Here is an 8645-nt window from a genome sequence, read left to right as displayed (position 1 = left end):
CATGTTGTAACACTCTCTGGAGGAAGGTAATACAACCATTCTTCTTCTAAGTATGTCAATGAGAATGGAAAGGCGTGTAGCATAGTCGTATCTATGTCTGTGGTTGCATGCCTCAGACTTGTCATCGTAGTCTGGAACTGTTGAAGGTATCGATTTGGATTTTCCCATGGATGTCCTTGAGCTTTGGTAGATGATGAAGTAGATTTGACTTCATCTCCACTGGGTTAGTAATTGTAATGCATAGTGGTTGGAATCAAAGCATAGAGATGTCAACTCTCCTAACTTCCTCTCCGGAGGTGGAGGATCTCTCTCGTCGTCTGTATTAACCATCTCTTCTGTAGAGGGTTCTTTTTACGACTGTTGATGTGATTGTAGTACTGTTCCCTTGCGAGTTTGAATTCTGCACCTTGGTTAATCCCACTGTTTTGGTGCCGGGGATTAAGTACATGAAATAAAATTCTCAAAAAACTAAATCAAAAACTAAAAATAAAACTAAAAACAAAAAAAAAACAAAAGGAAACAACTAAAGCTACCGACTGCTCCCGGGCAACGACGCAAAAATTTGATGCATGTCTAGGTGCACACATTAATTCACTTATATTCTACTTTACTAATGAATAATATAGTAGAAAATAAGATTTGTTCCCACGAAGAGCATGGAGTTTTAGATTTTAAATCTAAATAAATAATAAAGCAATGAAAAGGAATTAAGATTGCAAGTAATGGAGAGAAATATGATCAGCGAATCCTTCTTCGTTACTAAACTGTCATCAAGTTATTATATTCATCCTTTAATACAATTAATCACAGATTATTACCAACCGTGGAATAACAGCTAGCTCAGTGCTATCCCCTAAATTCCTTAAATCACTGAGTACGAAGGCTCTCCAATACCACACTTTATTTGTCTAAACCACTTAATAGTAGCTCGCTCAAGGTGTAATTTGGTAGAACACTTTATCTTTTGTGAATTATAGATTAATCCTAGTAGTTAGACTCTTAGATCAAGGTCCACTTTCTAGTGTTGTTTATACACACAATTTCTTCACAGAATCCCTCTGCGAGGTCTTGTGTTCTCTACTTTTGCATGAATTATTCGACTACTACTTATCTCCTAACTCAATATTAGCATTTGATTGAATCAACAAATTAATTCAGTTGGCCACCTAAACAACCTATCAATCAATCATAAAAATTCTAGTTAGTATAAACAATCAATAATTATGTGAAGAACTTCAAAATAAATTTATATAATAACTCAAATCATGTCTAGAACTTAGAATTCATCCCCAATCACTAAGAATTTTAGCTGCTCATGGTACTAACAAAACCCGTGAGTTTCATATGATAAAATGGTAAAGAAGTAGTTATGGTGATGGAAGATCTCCAAACCCTAGCTTTTCTTCCTTGTGTTCTTCTCGAGCTCCAAAGCATTGTCGCTGCCAATATTCTTTCAGTCACATCACCGATGAAACCTTCCCTTTCCTTTACTATAACTTCTTCTTTGAGTTTCTATATCAGCTTCACCCATCTCGTATAACAGTATCACCATTACGAGCTTTTCTTCCACCCATAACTGGCAGTCTTCATCAATACCAACTGCCATGCATACAGATCACAAGAAGCACCCACCATTGATCATTGCCATCGCAGACCCCAAGTAATCCAGACAGCTGCCTTTGTAAATTCATGCTTTCAACTGTCAGTCTTGGAAGACTGATAGTTCAGTTTCTTTGTTGGGATACCTTGAGTAATGCAGGAGGGTGCCTTTATAAAATTTGTGATTCGAAAACTTTTTTACAACTTTGAGTCGCTTCAAACGCTTGTAACTTCCTCATACGACGTCGGAATGACTCAATTCATTCGCCATTAGCTTCTTCTTTCCGTCCTCTTCGAGATGATATCAAGGACTCCTAGATTTGAAAGCATTCCTCTTGGTCTTTGTCCCTTCTCCGCTCATAGATAACTTCTTTTATTGCACAATTAAGTACAAATTCACTTCTTTGGGAGGATTCACCTAATGAAACACAAATAGAGAAGAACAAACGTAATACACAATTTTGCAAGAGTATAAGCAATTACTAGCATGGATTTGACACTAAATATATGCAAAATATGCACTTAACATGACATGAATATTGATTTGGTGGCTATCCCTACTGAAGAAGAGATTCATGCTACTATGAGAGACACGGCCCTTTGGAAATCACCGAGTCCTGATGGTTTCCCATCTGGTTTCTTTAGGGATAACTGAGAAGACATTTGGAAAGAAGTTATTGCTCATGTTCAAAAAAAATTTCGAACCAAATTTCTTCTAGAACAGTTGAATCATTCTTTCATAGCTCTAATACCTAAGGCAAATTGTCCTTCTACTCCTCGTGATTTTTGTCCTATAAGTTTATCTAATACTGTTTATAAAATCATTTCTAAAATCTTAACTAAGCGTCTTAAACCATTATTAGACTCTCTTATTTCTCCATTCAAGTCTGCTTTTATAGCAAATAGGCAAATTCATGATAACATCATTATTAGTCATGAAATTCTTCACTCTTTTAAAAAGAAAAAGAAAAATGCTAAATATGGTTTTATGGCTATAAAACTTGATCTTTCCAAATCCTTTGATAGGCTCGAATGGTCTTTTATTGTGTCTGTTTTTAAGAAATTGGGCTTTTCAGATGACTGGTGTCAAATTATTTTCCAATGTATTAGTACTGTTTGTTACTCTATCTTAGTTAATGGCTCTCCCGGTGAAATGTTTTTTCCTTCTAGGGGTTTTAGGCAGGGAGACTGCCTTTCTCCTTACATTTTTATTATTTGAATGGAAGTTCTATCTCAGCTTCTTTTGAAAGGTGAATCTGAAAAGTTGATACAAGGTTTTAAATTACGGAAAGACAGTCCTTCTATTTCGCATTAATTTTTTGTTGATGATTTTTTGTTGTTTTCAAAAGCTTCTTTAGTTTATGCTAGGAATCTAATGAAAATTATATCTTGTTTTTCTTAAATTTATGTGTAGTTATGAGAAGTACTTTGAAAAGAGGGGGTCTAACAACAACACCCAATATTTCATTTAGGCAATCTGTATGGACTAACTCCAATATAATTCCAAGAGAATCAATTAGACAGTCAGACTCAATCAAGGAAAATATATCCAAGAGTTATATCTCAATTTCTCAAATAAATCTGCAATCGAACAAATAGAAATCTGTGAGCCGGATCAATATGAGAAATAACTTGAATGGTACCAAAGACCAATATCCAAGCGTCAATCAATTTAAATCAACAACCAAAGGTTGGATTTACCAATTGATTGAACTACGCACAACTTGTGATATTTCAATTATATAGAAAATATAATGCGGAAAAGAAATAACACAGACACCAGAAGTTTTGTTAACGAGGAAACCGCAAATGAAGAAAAACCCCGGGACATAGTCCATATTTGAACACCACACTGCATTAAGCCACTACAGACTCTAGCCTACTACAAGTTAACTTCGGAATGGAATGTAGTGGAGCCCTAACCAATCTCACACTGATTAAGGTACAATCACGTTCCTTATGCCTCAGAATCCCAGCAGGACTCAACGCACTTGATTCCCTTAGCTGATCTCACCCATAACTAAGAGTTGCTACGACCCAAAGTCGAAGACTTGATAAACAAATATGTCTCCCATAGAAAAAGTCTATTTGAATAGATAAATCTGTCTCTCACAGAAATACCTACGAAATTTTGTTCCTTATTTTGATAAATCATGGTGAACAGGAACCAATTGATAATCCGCTCTTATATTCCCGAAGAACAGCTTAGAAATATCAATCACCTCAAAATAACTTAACTATATGGTAGTATACAAGTTATTGTGCAATCACAAAGAATGAGACGAAGAGCTTTGTGATTACTTTTTATATCTTGCCTATCAGAGATAAATCTCGAGCAAAGCTTATAGAAGATAGTGCTCAATACGATAGAACAAAGTAAAATCAGAACAACAACTACAGAGAAAATAGTTTGGCCTGGCTTCAGAATCCCAATGAAGTCTTTAAGTCGTTAACCTATAATGGTTTTAGGAAAAACCTAGGTTAAAGGAGAATCGACTCTAGTCGCAACTAGTATCACAAATAAGTGTGGGGATTAGGTTTCCCAGTTGCTAGAGTTCTCCCTTATATAGTCTCCACATCAGGGTTTGATAACTTTGGAACAAAACAATCAATATTCACCGTTAGATGAAACCTGATTCAAGATTCAAGCTAATATCTTTCTACAGTTAGATGGTCTTTAGCTTCTTACACACAAATTAAATATACCTTCATTTAGATATGGGTAACCGTACCTAAACGTGTATATTGAGTAGGCTCAATAACAGTTTACCGAAGCTACCCCTATGAACACTTTTCGTTTAACCTTGTCCATCTTAACACTTCTAGATCAATTGATAATCAAATGAATATAATTGTGTTACTCATAGAGTTGTTCAATTGTTTACATTCTCATAGAAGTATACAAGACACAATTAAAGCAAAATTGGATTGATTCAAAAGAATCAGTTCATGAACATTTTAGCCACGGTTTGCAAAGATTGCATTCCTTAATTTATAAATGTATTTTTTCATGAGTATGAAATCATACATAACATATTTAAGAACTTAATTTATAAAGTTCCGTACAATTGGTCACAAGCTGACAGTTTGCAAACGGATACTCAAACTTTAGCTCCAGACCGTATTCAGTTGAAACCGTTTGCGAACGGGTACGCAAACTTTGTTCCCAGACTTCAACAGTTAAATCAGTTTGCGGACGGGTATGCAAACTTCCGGTCTTGAATTCCGTCAAAACAGTTTGTACACTAAGTACACAAACCATAATGTATCCAGGCATGGGTTTTATCTCTTAACTCCCATTTCAATCATTGAAACATTCTTAGAAGACGAAAATAGCTGTCTCACACAAACTATCAGCTTATAAGTAATTTTCAAGTGATCGAATGATCAATACGAAACATTCCGAGCCTACATCAAATGACTGTCTTACACAGATCATGTAAGATGTTACCATGTGATTTTCACATGATCATCTTTTGACTTTCGTCAAGAATAATGATGAATGTGGTTAAAGCAAAAAGATTACCAACACATATTTCGAGAAAGATATAAGCGATTTAAACTCAGCTCAAAATATCAAATGTGTATAATGTAAAATCTATATAGCTATACGACTTTTGTCTCAATAGGGAGATAGGATAAAATAGACTTTTGAGTGATAGATGAGTTCAAGTCTCCACATACCTTTTGTTGATGAAGTTCCACAAGCTTCTCTTAGTAGTTCTCCGTCTTCAATCGATGAACAGCATGAAGTCTAAAGCTCAACTACATATTCTATCCTAATCTGAGACATAGCCATAAGTAGACTAGAAATCAAGACTTATAGTTTTGACAACTAAACTTGACAAACAAGATTGACATAGCAACGCTTGCGAGTTCGACCGAGTAGTGCTTTAACATACTTAGGCACTCCTCTTTTCATTAATAGGTATAAAACAAAATCTTTTCATTTCTTAATAGAAATTTTTAATGCCATATTAGGCAATTGCAAAAGATCTAGTCTAAATGGTGCTGGTAGAACAGTAGTTACAAAGCATGTTCTCTCTAGTCTTGCTTTGTATCATATGTCTTGTTTTCCTTTTCCTAAGAAATTAACTTTGAAAATTGATTTTATTCAAAGAACTTTTTGGTGGTCTAAAAAAGACCCGAGACATGCGACCAATTTTCGATCTTGGGGAGACATTATTAGAGATAAAAGGTGTGGAGGGATGGGGATTAGGAATACCTATGCTACTAATAGAGTTTTTATAACTAAACTTGTATGGAGAATTATTCAAAATCCTGATCAATTGGTTTCCATATTTTAAAAAAATAAGTACTTTCCTAACCAAAATTCATTGGAAATTGATAAAGTTGCTGATGCTGCTTCTTGGATTTGGAAGGGTATAATGAACAGTTTAATCTTCTTAAAGTCTAATATAGTAATTAAAATAAATGATGGATTTTCTACTGGAATTTGGACTTTTGTTTGGTTACCTTGCACCACTTCTCCACCAGTGTCTATTAATCCTGATTATTTAAGATACACTTTTGTTAGTGAACTTATTGAGATGTTATTAAGATTAGAGCAACTAGGATAAACTTTCAGTTGAAAGATAAGGTTATGTGGGCTCACACTAGGAATGGAGTTTTTACTATTAAATCAGCTTATAGAGTGTATATGAATGAACATGTTTTAGAGGAAGATGCTTTGTTTTGGAAAAAAACTTTGGTCTTTGGAATGTCTCTCGAAAATTAAGTTCTTCATGTGGAATAGTTTTGCACAAATGCTTCCGGTTAATACTTTGCTCAAGAATTACAATCCTTCAGTTGATGATATTTATCCTATGTGTAAGAATAGTACTAAATTTGTGATACATTTGTTTATTCAAAGTCTTATGGATGCTCATATTTGGTTTGGCTTGTCATTTCAACACATGATTTACATGGATTTCAACTGGATTGAAGAATTTTTTATTAGTTGGTTTGTAAACAGTTAGTGAAGTCTCCTTTTCCTGTTAACTGGCCAAGTATAAGTGCAATCATTATGTGGTGTATTTGGAAATTAAGATGTGATGTGGTCTTTGGTAAATCTACTATAAATCTGGTTAAAATCATTATAGATACAAAAAGAATGACTAATACTTATATGCTCCTCCTTTGAAGAGATTGACAGTCAACAAGGAAGTTAAAACTTCAATTAATCTGGCTGATCACTTCTTGTTTATTGATGGATCTTACAAGAATTTTAACATGGTAGTGGGTTTGATTCTTTGTGATAATGCATGAATAACAGTGCGTTTGCGAGCAGACTTTGGACTAATCTCTATTGTCGTTGGTGCTGAGGCGAGTGCACTTTTTCTGGCTATATCTTGGGCAAGAGAGTTGAATCTATCCAAAGTCTTGTTTGTTAGTGATTGTTTCTAGATGGTGGATTTTATTAATGGGGACTGTAAAAGTATGGAATGGAGATGCAGAGATATTTTGGAAGACTGCAAATCTTTTCTTTTATCTACTAGTACTTTTAATGTTGTGTATATGAAGCGTCTTAAGAACAAACCAACAGATCGGCTTGCACGCCAGGCTAGGAAGTATTGTATTAGGAATGTTTGGGACTCCTTTCCTTTTTTTTGGACATTTTGGTTAGGAAGGAGCCCTTGATAACTGTTTATAATTCCCTTACCTGATAATAATAGGGTGTTTTCTTAGCAAAAAAAATAATTTTTTTTAATAATATTCCACTAATTATGATTCATACAAATCTTTAGTTGGTAACCGAGCAACAAGATGGACACCAACTCCTTTTTGAATAGCAACGCCTAATATATGAAAAATAAAATTGCCTAGACCACTGCCAACATCATTACTAACTAAAAAGTTCTTCAGACGCTTAAAAAAGCAAACAATATCCTCACTAAGCTCCCCCAAGGTAGTAAAAGATAAAACACCCAAACCATACCCCATGTGAAGTACATTCATCTAAGAATTTAGCACGTTTACGTGAAATTGGTTTCAAAATGGCTTGACCTGGAACAAAATCACGGACCCCATCCCTAGTGAAGGGCGAGACACCAGTGACATCCATACCTACATCTTGGTCGTTTTCCCAGTTAAGGACAAGGATATCTACTGGACGTAGATCCTTATTATTATCTGACAGAAAACCCAAAGAAAATTCTTTCCGCGCAGGCACACCAGATTTGTAGCAAATATACGCAATTACATCATGGACAAGGTCATGACGAAACTTGAGGCCAATATCTTTGGCATAATGGAGTGCATGATCACCAAAAATATCCATATGCTTATTACAACTAGAGCACAAACCATCTTCGACAAATAAAGGGATGTCGAGCCGATAAAAAACAACCGCTCTGAACTGTCTGGGCCCAAGGCATTGATCTAACCCACTAATAGGGACGACCAAAAGATAATCTTGTGCATGTTTGACCTGGTTACATTGCGAAAGAATGGAATCTCTTGCAGACAAAGAAAATTGGACAAGGATTTGCTTCTTAACTGCATCAAAATAAGTGTCTGCCAAGGAGTGCATAGAAGGAGGGGAAGTATCATCGACACAGTAAGTAGAATGCAAACCACATACCTGAACGAAGTTCTGAAGAGCCAACTGGTAGGCGGAACCAATATCTGTTGAGAATAAGCTACCAAGTATCACCTTACGCACTAAAATAGACTGACTCTGAGAAGCAAGATAACAATAAGTGTGAGTGTCAGCCATAGTGTAAACACCAATCCCACCATCTTTGATAGGCAGGGTAGCTAATCTCTGCTGCAAAGATCCAAATCCAACTCCATCTCCCGTGATTAAAAGTCTCAAATACTTGAGTAAATGGTCATCAAAAAGATTAGTAGCTTGTTGTAAAGCTGCTGGATTGGTAGTGCGCATAGCAAAATACAATCTGGACACACCGGCGCAATTGCGAAGTAATAACATCTCACTTTGAGGGTCCTTGAGTTTTTTGATGGTGGACATTAGTTGAACGGTCTTGTTCACCCAGCTCAGCACCATGTCACTCATGAAATTCAAGTCCAGACTCACGGGACCT

The sequence above is a fragment of the Papaver somniferum genome, unplaced genomic scaffold (genome assembly GCF_003573695.1).
Source record: "Papaver somniferum cultivar HN1 unplaced genomic scaffold, ASM357369v1 unplaced-scaffold_133, whole genome shotgun sequence".
Lineage (NCBI taxonomy): Eukaryota > Viridiplantae > Streptophyta > Magnoliopsida > Ranunculales > Papaveraceae > Papaver > Papaver somniferum.
This window is presented reverse-complemented; position numbering follows the sequence as displayed.